Source organism: Microtus pennsylvanicus, chromosome 13, assembly GCF_037038515.1.
Source record: "Microtus pennsylvanicus isolate mMicPen1 chromosome 13, mMicPen1.hap1, whole genome shotgun sequence".
Lineage (NCBI taxonomy): Eukaryota > Metazoa > Chordata > Mammalia > Rodentia > Cricetidae > Microtus > Microtus pennsylvanicus.
Genome location: NC_134591.1, coordinates 17,398,912 through 17,418,417, shown reverse-complemented (window position 1 = coordinate 17,418,417; position 19,506 = coordinate 17,398,912). Strand labels below are relative to the sequence as shown.

Genomic DNA, 19,506 nt, shown 5'->3' with positions numbered 1-19,506 from the left:
GTCTGAATTGTATGTAGGATTTTATCGCTGCATTCACTTTGTCTTGAAACTTCTTCATTCATTAATGTGGTTGGATTTTGCATTTTGTTTTCAGCAGAGATTAAGCTTCAATAGTACAATGTAGTTACTATATGTATCATTTTGCCTTTAAGATTACTGTTCTAATCCATCCACTATTTTCCAATAATACTTTCCACTTGGGTTCATAACTTTTGTCGTCTTAAAGAATAATTTTAAAGTACTATAAAACTGTATGATAATATTTTCATGTTTTGAGATTAGAACTCAGAAATATGTGTTTTTTCTATTAATATGTTTTAAATCTGTCACGGCTTCTTTTGTGTAATGCAGTGATCATTGTGTATTTAATTATTTTATATGGGAAATATTTCTTGAGAAATCTCTTGATGATCTCCTTCAATGTATTTTTGTCATCCTAATTTCAGAATATCTAAAGGAAAGAAAATGTGAAATCAAGCAATTTTATTATCTAAGTAAATGTGCCTAATTTTGGAACATGTCTGTTTATGTAATTTTCCAATATCATTAATCTGGTTATTAAAAAGGAATATCTGGCAGAAATATCATGTTCCGTAGACTTATCAAAGTTATCATCTGGTTTAATTGAGAAATAGAAGCTATCATAGACTTAGATCATCTCCCAGCAGAATAATAATCAGTACTGCTGCTTGATCATTTGAAGGGCCAGTGTTGTGGACATGAAATCAATTTAATAGTTTCAATTTATATGAAAAGTATAGTGAGCTTTTAGTTTCATGTGTTAGGGTACACATAAAATATGCATGCATAGGAATTATTGGATTTATAAAATATTATACCCATGTGACTTCTTTACATGTGAATTTATAAACATAAAAGGTGTTCAGATTAGATGACTTTAGCCTCACTCATATCCGTCTGATCTTGTATGCAGTCAGAAGCAGCATTTAAATTCATATCCTGGTGATAACATCATGTAACCCTGTTCATTTTCTCATGTTAACTAGAAGTTCAACCAATTCTGACATTTGGAGGAGCTTCATTGATTATCACTTTGATATATTTTAAGATCTAGAGAAATAGTGAAGTGATGAGCCCTAAGCAAAGAAACTGCGATAACCATCCTTAAAGACTTCATAGCAGTCAAGGTTGGACTTGAGAAAATTCTACACCACTACTTTCTGTTTGATCAAAAAAATACTAGACAGTGTGTGTGTGTGTGTGTGTGTGTGTGTGTGTGTGTTTGTTTGTGTTTAAATTAGAACAGGGTGTTATAAATGACTTTTTGAAAATATTTCCTTATTGTTCATGAAAAGTACCTTTGTATTCATTATGTGTGTGCAGGGAGAAAGAGAAAGAGGTGGGGAGGGAGGGAGGGAGCTTCTCCCTGCCTCGCTGCAGGCAAGTGTGTGGGGACAAGCTCCTGCTAGCTTGAATTACGCTAATTAGCAATAAAACCTTGCTATTACAGTCTGGTCTTCTCTGGTTTCTGGTGGTCTCAGTCTGGGCACAAAACTACAACAGATGTGTCACAGTAGATAGGGGGAATCCCATGAGGTCTCTAGAGGCAATTGATAAATGGGGAGAGTGGAAGAAAAAGTCTTCCCCAGGGAAAAGCACATCAACTGGTCATCCAATAAAAAAAAAAAAAAAACGTCAGCCCTGCAAACACACATAAAAGTTAGATTGCACAGACTGAGAAGGTTATAAATGCCCTTTTGAAAATATATTCTTTTTCTTGAGAAAATGAACCTCTATTTATTATATAAGTTGTTTGGTTTTCCTTTTTCTGTTTTTCCATTTTCTTTTGGTTAGAATACCAAGCCAACATCATCTTGTTAAATAGGTCAGTGGAATAAACTGCAAGGATTTAGTGTTATATGTGATTATAAATTTAATGACCTTAAGTTATTCTTCTCAAAAAAACAATGACTATTATTTACTTGGTTTCCTAGTTCTCTCATTTTGATAAAATGAGTTTTTAGCCAATAAAATAATCCTGAAGGTATTAAAATAATTATCAATATGACCTTTTGTGTGTTTGGATATAAGAACAAACTAATCTTTTCAACTCACCATTTTATACTAATGTATAATATGGAGAATTATTGTTTCTTGGTTGTGTATTTGATAATTTTATAAGATGTTCTTACTAACATAAATTCTATTAACTTTCATTTAAAATGTTTGCAATTATACCTTCTCTGTTATCCATGTTGTACAAAGGAACTCACTCAAGAAAATCTTGCAGCAACCTAGAAAGTGAATATATAAAAATTACATACCTATTCATAGGACATGCTGAACTTTTCAGGAAGGCAAAGTGAAAACATGGAATTCCTGCCTAAAATGGGAATTCATTCTGCTCTTCTTGAAGATTCGCTTCTCCATCTCTGTGCACGAACATCCGAAGGAATCTTAGATGAATATTAATGTAATCCTAATTTAATATGGAACTAGGTACTTATGCATTAATAAATGTGCTATGGTTCAGTAAACGTACAAGTGATGAAGTTAGTCATACATATCCTTCCCCTGACAATTCTGTGCCTCATAGATTACACTCTCCCTTCATTTTAACCCAGGTTGCTGTAATAGTCAAAAGTACACAGTTGCAGAATTCGTCCCCAGACTTCTGTAGTTGGCAGAAAATGATGATAGTCATAGATAGGGACAATAACCAAGAGAGATATCAACCTATTTCTGGAAAAGATCAGCTGAGAATCTGTCCTTGTTAGGTTAGAGATAGTGCAATTCATTCCCCACAGAGATGCAGTGGTTTATTTCTAGTCCCTGTTCCACTGTCACCATTCCTTTCCTCGGCTGATCAGGCTATGAAACCAAAGTGGTTGCACGTCTATGAAACCAGCTATGGAGTTCCATTGCAGTCTCCCTCTTTCTTCTGCCTCCTATCTACTGCAAGCTATGTTTATTTGCATATTCATGAATTATACAAAAATTAAATGTTATATAATACATTATTTTGGTCTGGATTCATTTTTCAGCATAATTATTTTCATATCCATCCATTCCATATCAACAGTTTTCTGTGAGAACATAGCTGTGCTTTTGTCTAGAATTTGTTCATCCATCCTGTCACTGATGGGCATTAGTTATTCCTGGATGGAAGACACCACACATGCTATCTTTAATTACTAAAAAGCTACTATTACTATAAATTTACAATATTTTAATAAGATGATTTCTTTCATTTCTCATTGATAAGTACTCAAAAGAAGAATTATTGGTTGATGCATGAGGAATATTTAAATGTTTTACAATAAATTACTAAAAATATTTTCCAATTATTGCAGTTAAAATTTCTAACAAGAATGTATAAGAATTTCAGTTACACACCTTTTGTCCATAAATAAGCATGACTAAACTCATAAATATTGTGGGCATAAAAAATATATGGTTATCACTCATTTGGTTTTAATTTTATTAACCAAAGAAATAATAGTTTGAGCATATTTTCTTGTGCTATTTACAAACATGTATTTGTTTGATCATGCACATACTGTTTTTCTCTTGCAGTTGTTCATTGGTTATCTTCTTGTATTGCTGTATTTGGATATATAATTGTACATTATAAATATTCAGTTTCTTCACTATGTTTCTGATTAACTTAATTTAGAGCATTTTATGTGGTGTTGTATTAAATGTTGAAGAAATTTATTGGGGTCACACATTGGGACAACTTCTGTCAGTGTTCAGCCTTGACAGGTTTGTACTTTTCAGGGAAGGGTCTTGAAGATTAGATATTTTAGACAGAATAAACAGAGATACAAAAAAAATTACAGAGATATAGAAAAGTACCTGGATGGCAATCCAGTGAGTACTGAATGTTTATTTCCTATGATCTTTAAATACCCCCCAAAGGGTTATTTCTTCCAAAATGGGGGCAGAAAGCAAAAGACTTTTTTTTTAAATCATGATACAAGGAACAAAGTGATTTGTAGGAGGAGGCCACTTGTTGGTTCCAGGCTGCTTAGCTCTGAAATAACGACACAGAAACTGTATTATTTAAATCACTGCTTGACCCATTAACTTTAGCTTCTTATTGGCTAACTCTTACATATTAATTTAACTGATCTCCATTAATCTGTGCATCATCACAAGATTGTAGACTACCAGCAAAGATTTAGCATATCTGTCACTGGAGGCGGCTCCATGGCTTCTCTCTGATGCTGCCCTTCTTTCTCCCAGCACACAGCCTAGCTTTCCCTGCCTAGTTCTGTTCTTCCCTACCATAGTCTAGGAAGCAGTTCTTTATTCATTAACCAATAAAAGCAACACTCAGACAAAATGACCTCTCACCCCATTGATTACCATCTTAAGACTCCAAACACCAAGTAAACACTTACTAGATCAGTACTTCTGGTTAATGGCCACACTTTAAGTCAAATCTCCTGTCAATAACCTCAAAGGAGCAGGACTAGAACTGAACTCTCCACCTTTAGGCAAGGTGGAGTGGACCCACTTCTGTAGGCTTCCATAGAAATTCAACTAATTTTCTATTTTAAATTCAATGTTTTTATTTAAATTATTTGTTCATACTATATATTGATTTGAGCTTAGAACTTAAATATAAGCTACAGTTTTCTAATCAACTATGTTATGGTCTTGTTTTAGAGTTTTTTGACTTCAAGGTCTTATAGTAAGATAAATAATTGATACATTTTAATTCTCATACAATATGTATGGTATAAGTCAAAATATCTTTTTCACATGGACTTCCAGTTGCTTTAGTACTATTTTACCAAAACCACTGTCCTGTTATATATGGCAGAGTTTGTGTGTGGTTGGTAGAAATTGATGATTATTTTTTTTTCTATGGTAGTATGTTAATTACCACCCAGTACCATGAATGCTAGCTAATTAATGGAGGTGAAATTTTGTTGGACACCAGCTTGATTTTTTCATTAACAATGACATTATTAAGTTGTTATTTTCATTAGTAATGACTTGCAATAAGATTATGGATAGAAACCAAAAACTTGACAATAGTTTATGATGTTTGATGGTTCCAAGGCCAAAGACTTGATGATATATAACCTATTCTTGATCCTGAATGTCTTACTTAGTGGTAAGAGATGTCTAGTGTGGGTCTCTCTTCTGTGTTATATGGTGATTCCATTTAAATTCCTTTGCTGAAACATGTGGAAACTTACATAACACTAGGTTTTTCCTTAGCTTTTCAAAATGTCTTTAGGGTTAGCTGTCTTTCCCTATGTTTCCTCATTATCCTGTTTCGCTATCCCCCTCCACTAATCCTCCTATTCTAGTTTTGTTTATATTGCTTTAAAACATTCTATTTTATTTCACAAATTTTTAAAGATCCCTTCCTCTGTGTCCTCATCCCATACTACATACCTAACCTAATCTCTTCTTGGTTGAAACACGATTATAGCTTTAGAGCTAAAACCACAGCTAAATAAGAACCTATAGGTAGTATTTGTCTTTTAGAGTCTAAGTTACCTCACACTGGATTATTGTTTCTAACTGTTAACTGAAAATATCATTTGATTTTTCATTTTTAAAAATTTTGCCATACCCTTATGAACCCAGATGTCAATAAACCAATATAAATAATATGTTTTTCATATTTGCCAAATTCCTTTATCTTAGTCATAGAGGGGACAATTATAGCTTCTCAAGAAATTGAAAACGTATTTTAATTTCTAATGTTTAATATGTTTACAAAAGTAAAAATTCCGGGCATTGGTGGTGCACCCCTTTAATTCCAGCACTCAGGAGAAAGAAGCAGGAGGATCTCTGTGAGTTTGAGGTCATCCTGGTCTACAAGAGCTAGTTTTAGGACAGGCTCCAAAGCTTCAGAGAAATCCTGTCTCAAAAAAACAAAAGAAAAAGAGTAAAAATATCTAAATACAATCCATAAGTATATAAATAAAAACATGCAGAATTTTTTAAATTTTCAGGTAAGACATTTATGACTTTTAATGTCTATATTTAAATTTGTTTTTGATAAGGCACTGGCTGTTCTTTTTTGATTTCCATGACCACTCGATGATTCCACCTTGTTACTGTTTCACACAATTATCAAATTCACATTAATAACTTCAGAAATTTTCTTTCTACAAGAGGTAATCACCAAAATGTTCTAAAAATAAATGTCTAAAAAATGAACTTAGTTTGGTTTGTATATTAATAATGACAAATTACTATCTCATGTCAAGGAATGATCATTCTGAGATAAATGGTAATAGTTACTTATCAATTTAATTTTATCAAGATATTTAACTGTATTGTAGCATAGTATTTAACTTCTTTAAGAATTTTTTCTTTATTTTTTTTTAATTTTACCTACTAACCGCATGTCCGCCTCCCTCTCCTCCTGCCCCTTAGTTCACACTATCCCACCTCCCATCTTCTGCTTAGAAGGTGCAAGGCCTCCCTTGAGCTGAAGACAAAGTCTGGCATACCAAGTTGAAGGAGGACTAAACTCCTGACCCTAGTATCAAGACTGAGTAAGGTTTTCCAGCATAGGGAAAGAATTCCACAAAGCCAGTTCATGAACCTGGGATAAGTCCTGGTTCCACTGCTAAGGTTCCACAAACTAACCAAGGCAGACAACTGTCACCCACTTTCAGAGTGACTAGTTTGATTCCACATAGGGTCACCAACTGTCAGTCCAGAGTCCCTGAGCTCCTGATACAGCTGTCTTTCTACTTTTTCCCATCATGATCTTGATTCCCCCTTCCTCCCACTGATATGATCAATTCTCCCTCTCCTCAGCTAAATTCTAGGAGCTCAGCCCAGTGCTTGGCTGTGGGTCACTGTATCTGCTTCTATTCTTCAATCAGTTACTGGATGTTAGTTCTACAATGATTGGGTAGTAACAAATCTGAAGAATTTAATTGTTCTTAACAGTTAAATAATATTCCCTTGTATAACACATATTTAGTGTCCATTCACCAGTTGACAGATATCTAAAACAGTAAAAATTTTTGGAATTATGAAGAGAATAGAAATGAACATTGATGATCAAATATCTCTGTAGTAAGATAGAGAGCTTCCATTATATGCCCAAGAGAGATCAAGTTAAATCTTGAAGAAGATCTATTCCAGGCTTCTATTTGTTTTACTGATCTTGGGCATTCTGACTGGGGCAAGATGAAATCTCGAAGTAGTTTTAATGTGCATATCCCTGATGGTTAAGGATATTAAACATTTAAAGGTGTTTCTCACCCATTAGCAGTACAGATGTTTGGGGACAAATTAACCAGTTTTTAAATCGGATGTAAGGCCATTCAATGAGAAATAACGGATACCTAATACAGCAAAACTGTCCAAGATTCTGAGATTAGATAGGTCATGGACCTAGGGAAAAGCTTATTATGCTTGTTCTGCTAAAGAAAATAACAATAAAATGAACACTAATGGCATATTGTTCTACCCATAGAGCAGAACACCATTCAACTATAGCCAGAGATACTTTTTCTGACAGATGGTAATTAACAAAACATACATAAAATGGGGCAATGACAGTGAGAGATTTGGAGCACCCAGATATAAATGAAATGTCTTCATCAAACTCCTATTAACCTCAAGTCTCAAGGATCTATGCTGAATAGGGGGCAGAAAACTCATAAGAGGCAGAAAAGGTAACTCCAAGGAAACACAATTTTTCAGATACAATTGGGGTGATATACATATAAACTCAACAGAGGCTGTAACAGTGTGTAGAAGACCAACAGTGTTCAAAACAGAAGAGACTCACCATTGAGAAAGAAATACAGACAAAAGATACAACTCTTAACCAAGAACATATTTACCATTGATACCTACTGTGAAACGGAATAATAGTTTTCTTCGAATGATAGTCACTGGTATATCAATTGCAGAAACCACACCCAGGAGTCTTTGTCTAAAACAAAACAAACTTCATTGATTTTCTTGTTGGATTTCTGCTTTGTTTTGGTAGTTTTTTTTATCATTTATCTTTCATGTATCTATCTATCTATCTATCTATCTATCTATCTATCTATCTATCTATCTATCTATCTATCTATCTATCTACCTACTTATTGCATTTATTTATTTATTTATTTATTTATTTATGTACTTACTTATTTTATTGTTATTTTGATTTTTTTCTTAAATTTTTCTGAGCTAATTTTTGTTTTTTCTTATGTTGTTTCATTGCTGTTGTTTTTTGGGGATGGAGGATGAGTATGAAGAGAAAGGATATGAAGTTGGGTATGTATGGAATTCGGAAAGAACTAGGACAAATTTGGAGGAAACATGATTAAAACAATGCTACACGTTGCATGCTGATGTGTTTTTTTTAATTTTAATGTAAATTTAGTTACTATGGTTTGATCTATTTCTGTTTTTTTCATTTCTGAACTAATTTGCATATTTATGTGGGAAAATCACACTTGTGATGACTTTATTATACATCAGATATTGTGGCTAACCCATTGTTATTGTCCTCAATCAATGTTTTGAATGCTGATCCTTAACATTTTCATAAGTATATTAAAATAAAATATAAGATGTATACAAATCATTTGTTTGGTGTGGGAGATCCTTCTGTATATGCATTGCTTTTATTGGTTAATGAATAAAGAAGCAGCTTTCAGCCAATGGCTTAACAGAATATGGCCAGGCTGGAAAATATATAGAGAGAGTAGATGGAGTCAGGAGATGCCATGTAGTTCCGCTGGAGACAGATGCTGTATGGAATTTTACCTGATAAGACACAGCCACGTGGTGATACACAGATTAAAGGAGATGGGTTAGTTTAGGATATAAGAGTTAGCCAGAAATATGCTTAAGCTGTTGGCCAAATAGTATTGGATGCCAGGAGCTGGAGTGAAGTCTTCACCCAAGGTACCACAATATTGCAGATAATATAGTTTCTGAGTGTTTATTTCAAGTCAGGGTGGCTGGGAAACGCATACATGGCCACCTACTACATTTGTTAATTCAAACAGCATGGACCTGCAATAATTTGATTGAGATATGTTGACCGTGGAAGTCATTAGGGAAACAAATGTCCACATAGTTACATGTGCTAGTTCTATATCTTTACTAATATTTATATGTATATACATTATTTTGTTTTATATATATGTATATACATATATATCATACTGAATGCATGGTATTTATCTTGAAACTTTTCTTGTCTTCTTAAAGTGATATATGATTCTTTAGTGTCCATAACAGTAGAAAAAATATTAATTTCCTTACTAACCCTGTTATATTAGTGTTACACTTAAGTAATAATAAAATATTATTGTATATGAACTCTAGAGATGTTGTTTTAAGAGTTCTCTATTTTTTCATGCTGATCTGGATTTCTTACCACTTTCCTTCTTTATGGGGGTTTTCTCTTAATGGTTCATGGAGCTTCTTGACATATGCTGTACAGTATTTCTTTCCTTTTTTTTGGGGGGGGGGATTTTTCGAGACAGGATTTCTCCATTTTTTTTTTTTTTTTTTTTGGTTCCTGTCCTGGCACTAGCTCTTGTAGACCAGGCTGTGTACAGTATTTCTTAAAAGCAAGTTTATTTGGTAAATTTGGAAAGATTCTTTGAGGAAAAAAGCATGGATTGACAAGTCTGTTTTATATAAACATATTTGTAGTCTTCCTTTGCTTTTCTTGCTTCTCTATAAGTAATTGTATGATGACTTTGAAATCTTTCTTATTTTGAAACCAATTGAATAGCTAAAAATACACCATTTCCTAAACACATGCAAACATGATTAAATTATGAAAAGGTAAGCATCTGAAAATAATAATAAGGAAGATGGAATTAATTAACCAAACTCTCCCAACAAAGTAAAATGCAGAGCCAGACGGCTCTCCTAGTGAATTTTACTGTCATTTCCAAAATTAACTTCATCTTCTTCAATCAACTTCAAAAACTGAAGAGGAGTGAGACTTAGAGAATTCATTATAGGAAAAAAAATTTCATTAGAAAATCCGGAAATTATTTTACAGAAAAAAATTACAATGTAAAAATTCTAATGAGCTTAGTTCTAAAACCCTCAGTCCAAAGATTTAAGGACAATTCATGTTTATCACACTGAAAGCCTAAATATAATTAGTTACATTTCTGGTTTCTGTGACAAAATATTTGGGGAAGATAGCATAATGGAAGAATTTATTGTAATCATTTACAATTTAAAAGGAAAAAATGTCCATCCAGGTGAGGAAAGACTGGTAGGGTTCCTGGTGGTGGAAACAAAGCCATGATTCTATGCTTCCATTGATTAGAAAGCAAAATCATGGAATGTTGACACAAGTTAACATTCCTACCATTTATTCACTCCAAAAGCCTGAGTCTATGGGGCATATTCCTTCCTCTCTCAATCCTCTCTGAAAGTGCACTCATTGTGGTACCTTGGGTGAAGACTTCACTCCAGCTCCTGGCATCCATATATCTGAAAAGTCTGGAATGTTCAGATGGACGCTCCACCCCAATCCTGCTCCCCTGGAGCTGCCTCAGTCCAGACTGCACCCCTAAGAAAGCCCACCAAATAGAGATGTTCAGGACCACTCCCACAGGGTATTTAAACTGTCCTCCAGAGAACAACCGTGGTTTTTTGATCTTCCTTTCCTGTCTTTTCTCTTGGGGGGGAGGGGGCTGGAAAGGCATCCAGGAGTGTTTGTATCCATTAAACCTATTTTTCTTTCTAGTTTGGCTTTTTTTTTTATTTGATTATTGCATCAGCAGAGAGGTTTATAGGTGTGCAGAAAGTTTTCAGCTTGTTGTCCACTGTTGGGTGCTTTTACTTCTGCTGACCCAAGGGCCACATTTTGGGAAAACACCCTTCTCCCTCGCACCTGCTCCTCACCAAGCTAAGATTGACTTCAACTTGGAAAGTTGTCCTTTCAAGTCATTTCCTTAGAGATTTGAGGCCTCCTGCCATTTTTGGACTGTCCTGCAAAAGATGCAGCTTGTCCAGGCTCCCGACCTGTTCCTATTGCCCTCTCTGAACCTAGGGTAATGTTGCAGGTAGTGGGTCAGTTCCTTACTTTTTTTTTTGACATCTCACTTGGGTTCTATAATCCCCACACCAATTTTTGTCATGGTGTTGGTTGGGACCCATTTCTTCCCACTTCAGACCCTGTCTTTTTCCTGCAATTTTACAGGGCAATTCTTTTCTCATTCTTTCCTAGTCATACAATGCTTACCCTGCACCTCTACTTGGTCATGATATTCTCAGCCGCTTTGGGGCCACACTCCCCTTGACCATAACAACCTCTCCTGGTTCCCACTTTCCTCTCATTTTAATAACCTCAAAAGTTCCCACCCCAGACTGTCTTGTTCCTACTCTCCCTTGTCCAGTAGATCCCCAAGTATGGGATATCTCCACCCCTTTGGTTGCCACTCACCACCAGCCAATCCTAGTTTGCCTTAAAGACTCTTCTTTCTTCCCTTCTAGACTCCAGTTTCTTATTTCTGAAAACCTTCTGCCTAGGTCTTAAGCCTATTATTGCCCACCTTCTCTCTCAGGAACTTTTATTCCTATTAACTCACCCTGCAACATTAGCATCCTTCCTGTGCATAAGCCTTCTGGTACTTATCATTTGGTTCAAGACCTCTGCCTCACAAATGAGGCAGTTATTCCATTCATTCAGTGGTTAACAGCCCATAATATCTTCTATTTAGTGTCCCTCCTGCTTTACTGTTCTGAACCTGAAAGATGCCTTTTTTTTTTCTGTCCCTTTACACCATGACTCATACTTCCTCTTTGCCTTCACCTGGAAGGACCCTGACACCCAGTTCTCCAGACAGCACACATGGACTGTTGTTCTCTCTCAGGGTTTTCAGGATAGACCTCATTTATTTGGCCAAGGCCTGGCTCAGTATCTCTCAACCGAATAACCCCTGCCCATGCTTTTCCAGATCCCATGAGACCTTATCACCTTTATATAGAAGAAAGGTCAGGAGTGGGCACTGGAATTCTAGCTCAACAGTTTGGACCTTAGAATCAAGCAGTCACCTTTTTGTCCAAAAAGCTGTGGAAGGCAACCCTGCTTGAGAGCTCTGGAAGCAGCAGGCTGAACTCACCCTAGAGGCTCTCAAGATCTACTTGCTCATGCCAAGCACGGTGTATTCCACCCACTGCCTCTCAAACCTGTGTCATTCTTCTCTTTTCCTCCTTGAGCCCTCACAAATCCAAGTCTTCACTTACTGTTTCTAGAAAACTCCCAAATTACCTTGGCCTCCAGTCTGGCCTTAAACTTTGCAATCTTCCTTACTGTCCTCTTCTCTGGTACCTCCTCTCACTCTTGCCCAGAGGCTGTGGAGGCTTTATGCTTACTCCAGCCTGGTGTCCTAGACCACCCACTTACAAAGCCCCAACTCACCCCGTTTGTTGATAGAACTTCCCTTATAAACAGATCAGGAAACTGCCCGGCAGTGTATGTCATGGTTGTTTCCAATTCAACAGTTGAAGCAACTAGCCTGACCATCAGAACCTCTTTACAAGAGGCCAAATTAATTGCCTTGACTAGAGTACTGCAGACAGTTGAGGGTCAACAGGCCTAACATTTATACTGACTGCTGGGCAAGAGTAAGAGGAAGTACCAGACCCTTCCCCTGACTCCTGGGACTTCCTTCATCACAAAGCATAATACACACAGCCTGTAGTTGCCCCCTGAATCATTCATAGAGTCTGCTCAGTTAGGATCTCCTACTGGGAACCAGTGATAGTAATGACCATCTATCACAAGGGGCTTATGGGAACCTTTCCAATCAGCAATCAATATCCTTCTCCCATAGTTCTGCCTCCATTGCTGCCTCCCACTTTGACTCAATGGAACTGCTTCCATCAGAATTGCCACCTTGGATTTCCGTTGAGGAGGGGCCTTCAGCAGGGATAGTTCATCCCTTTCGTCCCCCTCCTCTGCATACTCCAGAAGCAGCCACGGTGTCATTTGTGTTCCAGAGGGAGTCAGAGGATGCTGAGGAAGATCAATTCTTCTCAGAATATCCTTGGTTCCATGGCATGCTCTCTCAACTCAAGGTTGCTCAGTTAATGCTGGAAAGAATCATTGGCTCCCATGGTGTCTTCCTGCTGTATCACAGTGAGACAAGATGGGGTGAATATATCCTCACTTTCAACTTCTAGAGCAAGGTCAAGCACCTGCATTTGTCACTGAATGAAGAGTGTCAGTGCTGGGTCCAACAACTGTGGTATCGGTCCATTTTTTATATGCTTGAGCACTTGTGGGTTGATCCATCACTTTGTAGTCTGGAAGCTCCAGTGATGGGGTCTTTGTCAACGATGTGCCTTCCAGTGACATCAGGGCTGGGAGAAGGCTGGAAGACATGTATGGGTGTGTGAGGATGACCAGTCCTACCCTGATTCTCATTATTTAGCAAGTACTCAGACAATGGGCCTTGCAGCTTCAAACCCATTATGATTGGTACTCTGAGTTGAAGGCAGTCCTTGACCACTCAGTTTCTCTCCAATAGCACTCTGTTTATGATGATGAAGCAAAGACCCAATCCCACACAAATTTGTGATTTGGACTTAATAATATTACCCTCAACATGCGTACTGGCAATAAACAATACACCGATTGTGTATCACAATCCATGCTTGGCCTACATGCCTATTTCCAACAAGTCTGACCTAGCCTTCAAGGCCTTTAAGCTTTGTACGCCCCAGTACAGCTTAGGCTATTTCCATAATCTTGACCAACAGGATGTGGAACAATTTCCTGAATTTATGACTTCATCACCAACGCTGTTAAAAAGTATACCCCACCTTACCCTACCAAGCATATCCTTATTAAACAGCTAACCTAGGAGGAGCTCAACACCATCACCCATAATGCCATTGTACCTGTTAGAAATGAATATATTCATAAGTGGTTCTTGGCTGCCCATAATATTGAAAAACAGGACATTATGACCTCCATCAATGCCTTGGTCAACATGAACCTTGACAAGGATAATAATTCCACTTTCACCAGACCGTATTGCTTGGTATGTGGACAATCTGAATGGTCCCAGGGCTTGTCAAAAGACCTAATGCCCTAAATGCCAAAAAGGCTATCATTGGGCATGAGACTGTAGAAACTCTCAGCAGATCCTGATATGAATGATAAACTGGACAATGGCTTCACACTCCTGGTGTGCCTTCATTTGCAATGGTTGAGGTGAACTTGTTCTCATCCACTAGGCAGATCTCTTTGATTTCAGAAACAGAGTAGATTTTATTTAAAAAGAAAGATTGCCACAACACTTTTATTCTCTCTGTTGAGGTTGGTTGAATAGCAGTAGAACAAACCTTAATAGAAATTTTGGTGTCTTTGTGAGCTAATTTGAGAGCATTGTGAAACAACTTTAGGTCTGTTTCCGGAGCCAAGGTGGCAGCAGGGAGTTTCTATTGTTCATTATCTATGTGCTCAGCCAGCTTCCTGGAAAAGTTTGTTAAATAAGCTATTTTCTGCCCTTCAGGCCAGTCAGCATCTGCTCATGGTACTTGGTGTACTCCCTGACCCAGAAGTTACAGTTATGAACATAGACTGCCCAGGCATTGTCATAAGCAATACTAGGAAAAACAACAAATCACTTAAGAGAGAAAGTTTGTTTTAAAGCAATTTTTAGGTGAAGTATGGACACTCTGGATAATCTTTTCCCTCAAAACTAAAGAATCTTTGTCCTTCCCCCTTTAAAAATTCTAGATAAAAAATATGCTATCCCCACAGGCTGCTCTAGGCTTTGCAGATGCCAATAAAACTAATTTTGGCTTAATATTAATACAAGTTAATCATAAGGAAAGAGCCTATATCCAAAGGAAACCTGGATCAGTGTAACTAGAGGAAATGTTGGCTGTCCTTAAGGTATTAGAAATGACCAACTAAGAACCCATAATTTTTTTTCAGATAGCTGCTATGCCATACAAGCATGAAAAATACTATCTCTTGCAAAATTAAAAGTTGCAAAAGAATTCCATCTCCAAAAACATGCCAACTATCCAAAACTTATGATAGTCCAGGGGATACCCCTGGCACATATCCCACATCGGGTCACATATGGAACTGCGAGGAATGCTGGAAACAGGCAACCACAGAGTTGACTGCTTAATTATGACTCTGACAGTGTCCTTGTCTTTGTGGGAACAAGCTAGGCTCCTCCATCATCAATTTCATTTATCCCCTCAAAATTTGCACAGGTTCTTACCTGGTTTACCCTTGCTCAGTTGTAAACATTTAATCAGAACATATGCAACTTCACTCAACAGGAGTTAAGCCATAGTATTTGTCTACCACCTTCTTTGGCCAAGTATGGAACCACATAAAATCTCTGCTAGACCCCTTTAAAATTGTTGTGCAGTGCCTTATGGGAAGGTTGGTTGTGGCTCTAATGTTTTGCCTAATTATCTTCTACAGTTAAGATCCTGATGGCAATGAGTGAACAAGGTATTAATGTTGTTGGGGCTTGCTGGACCAAAACATCTTAGGGAGATTGTCCATGCTTAGATAACACAAATACAGGAGGCCCTTTAAAGCCCTACTTCTCCTAAAAGTCTCCCCTTGCTTTTGACTTCTTGGGACCTTCTGGGAAAAAGCCCAAAATGCTAGGGGGGTCCCTAAGGTGGGGTTATAAAAACATAATGCACACTAGGTCGCACAATAAAAATAAAATAAGGGGTGAGATGAGGCAGGGAAACAGCAGAAACACAAGCAAGCGTGTGCAAACTCACAATGAATAAGCAAAATTGGCCAAAACAACTTGTCAGCAGACCAAAACCATGGTAACTAATGACACGCACACCTAGATAATCACAACAGGTCAGCAGCAACTGCCAGTTTCAAAAAGACCAACCAAAAATGTTTTCGCATCAGTTTAATTTCCCTAACTCCATAAAAACTCCTGACCTTTTAATAATAAAGAGCTTTCGAATTGGAATCTCTCAGAGTCTGTGTCATTGCCTCTGCGTCTTATTACCTCCTTCCCCCTGGGAAACAAGGATAGCACAAGAGGCAGCAGCATGAAGCCCACAACAGTGTCAGAAGCTCTCAACATCTCCTAGAGGCTCTGTATCTCCTACTGTCCACAATCTTCAGGAGAGGTGAAGAGGGCCAGCAGACTCATCAAATAACCGCAAATCAAGCTCTCTTTTCAACTTAGCTTTTATTGACCCTCCCTTCTCTCCATTGCCCTTACATGCCTCTTAGTCACCCCACATTCTCCTACAGGTCTAAGCCCTTTTGAGATCTTTTACGGCAGGCTCTTCCTTCTTAATCACCACCTCCCAGCCCAAATTTCTCCACTGTCTGGGTACCCACCCTACCTCTCCATTCTGAGGTCTCTTCTCCATTCACATGCTGACAGTTATCTTTCTGCCCCCATACCTATGAACCCAACTGCCCCTGAGCCTGCCCTAATCTTCCTGGTGGACAGAGAACTCCTCAAACAGTTAGTTCCTAGGTCTTTCAAACTTGAATGGACAAGACCTCACACAGTGATTCTCACCTACCCTTTCTTTGTCAAGTTCCTGGGACACCCATACTGGTGGTTAGTACTTAACCAGGTACCAACATGCAAAACCAAGGGGTGTAGGACTGTTTGTCCTGCTGCCAGTCACGTCTCTTTGCCAGGCTGCTGCAACCATGACACTTGCAAGTAAATAAAGATTATTACACTTAAAACAATTTACTGAAACATCATATAAAAGGTAACTATTTGATTAATAAACTTGAAAGTTATATACTTTCAGACAATATTACCATCCAGGAATTTAATAACCTTTTTATTTATAATATGCATGATATTTTGCAAGGCTTATATGTTTTTTTTTTCTGATAGATCCATTTATTGGATATTGGGACTTAGTTTTCTTTTTCATATTACATCCTTAAGAAAATGGTTTGATAAGACAGTAAAGAATCAGGTACTTTTAGAAATGACACATTTTTTTACAGATTAATAATGAATAGCTAGCTAACAGGATTAATAACACTAAAAATCAAAAGTTAGCTGAAAAGATTAATGCAATTGAAAAGGATAACATTAATTTGACAAACAAAATTAAATTTATGCAAAAAGGTACTGCAAAATTATCTGAAAGAATTCATAGTGTTGAATTTGACAATCAAAATCTGTTGAAAAGTTATGATAGGTTATGTTACAGGGAGAGAGATGCTTGTTAGTCCTGGATGCCTAGCTAGCTTAGCCTGGAAATAACCACATAAAAATTGTATTAATTAAAACACTGCTTGGCCCATTTGCTCTAGCCTCTTATTGGCTCTCACATTTTGATTTAACCCATTTTAGTAATCTGTATATTGCCATGTGGCAGTGGCTTACTGGGAAAGATTCAGCATGTCTGACTCTGGCAGCTCCATGGCGGCATTCTCTCTGACTTTGCTTTTTTTCTCCCAGAATTCAGTTCTGTCTTTTGGGCCTACCTAAGTTCTACCCTATCAACTAGGCCAAAGCAGGATTTTTATTCATTAACCAATGAAAGCAACACACAAACAGAAGTAATTCCTACACCAAGGTTAGCCAATAAAGTATCTCTCCAGGAAGGCCATCTGTAAACCATCCAAATAATGTCCAAGGATGAGATGTTACATTAAAGAAAAATATTCAGACCTTGAAATCACATACGTAGAAAGAGGACTGGAGTCCCAAAGCAAGAGAGAAACCTTGTCTCAAAACCCACTCCCCCCAAAAAAGAAAGAGGACTAGAGTCTAGGAGTGTCAGTAAGGTCAGTAGATATATATATGCCAAAAGATTCATGCTTTACATAAGATAGTAGTAAAAAGATTTGAAACGATTGAGGAAATTATCAAAGCTTATGAGCAGAGAGAGAAGGTACAAGGACAGTATTTAACATTGCTTGTACATCTCACAGTCAGAGATGCCTTACCCAGGGCTTTAGCTTGCTATCCTGTAATCACCTCTGAAAAAGAATAATTTCTAAATGCCCACACGGATCCAAAGAATGAACATTGTTAAATTTGACTATAAATCTGAGTCTTAGGTAAGAGAAGCAATTTCCAAAGGTATGAGGAGACATCGAAATGCCAAATTTTTAATTATGGTAGGATAGGACATCTGAGAAGGGATTGTAGACAAGGAATTTCTAGAAATAATATCTCCTCAGGAAATGCCAAAAATAGAAGGTCTTGATTGTAAGGATTATGTAGAAGGTGTGGCAAAAGTTGACATTGGACCAATAAATGTAGATTAACAAAAGACATACAAGACAACCCAATATCACTGGAAAACTCCTTGGAGGGCATCTCACAGGTTCTGTAGTCAAATGAGATCCAGTCAGTCCCAGTCACTGTGGAGGACATGTCTCACCAAGAAAATAAAAAAAAATTCCTCCCACAGGAATTACACAATAGCCCACCCTCTACCAATACTTTGTAATTCAGCCATTGAAAATAATATGCAGTTTTCCAAATCTATAGTTGACCATTACATGTATGACATTTTGCTATCTGACTTAAATGTAGATAATTTAGAAAGAATAATTGAAGAAGTAAAGAAAGTTTTACCTAAATGGGGACAACAAATTGCTCTGGAAAAAATACAGAGAGGCAATTCTGTCAATTACCTAGGTTATAAAATAGGTTTGCAGAAAATTAGAACACAAAAGACACAAATTTAGGAGAGACAACACAGACTCTTAATGAATTTCAAAGATTGTTAGGAGACAGTCCCAGTCTATGACTGGCTGCTGGAATAACATCTGACCTAATAACTCATTTAAACAAAACCTTAGATGTTGACAAAGACTTAAATATTCCCAGGCAATTAACAACTAAAGCAGAAAAAGAATTATCAGTCATTGAAGGGAAATTTCAGGAGGCACATATTGATTGGGTGAATCCAAATCTTATTTGCATTCTAGTCATATTGTGATGGAGGTGGGTCATCTGTCTATGTGTTACTTTCATTGGTTAATAAGGAAACTGACTTAGACCTTTGATAGGACAGAAAACTAGGTAGGCGGAGTAAGCAGAACAGAATGCTGGGAAGAAGACAATGAGGCAGACACTATAGCTCTCCCCTCCAAGATGAACGCAGGTTAAGATCCTTCCCAGTAAGCCACCACCTTGTGGTGCTACACAGATTATTAGAAATGGGTTAATCAAGATGTGAGAATTAGCCAGTAAGAGGCTAGAAGCTAATGGGACAAGCAGTGTTTAAAAGAATACAGTTTCCATGTAATTATTTCAAGTAAAGCTAGCCAGGTGGTGGGATGCAGCCCAGCTGTTCCATCTACAGAATGGCGCCCAATTAAATCCATGTAAAAACCTGAGAGAGCTTAATTTTAAATACAAAAAAAAAAAAAACCCCAGAGTTTAACACAGCTTTTTGCTGTTTGCTAGGGCGGGTTGTAGAGAAATTTCCCTGACTCAGCAGCCGCAACAGGAAAAAAAGCTGCAGTTTTAAAACACCACTTTCTGGGCTGTGGCGCCATTACAATCTCTGTCTGGATCCTGCAGAAGACAGAGCTTTTGAATGGAGCATTTGGAGTAAAGTGCT

General features: G+C 37.2%; 1 pseudogene; it reads left to right on the top strand.

Moving 5' to 3' along the window:
* Positions 1-10,172: 10,172 nt before the first annotated feature.
* Positions 10,173-13,411, top strand: LOC142834268 (SH2B adapter protein 1 pseudogene; annotated as a pseudogene).
* Positions 13,412-19,506: the final 6,095 nt, after the last annotated feature.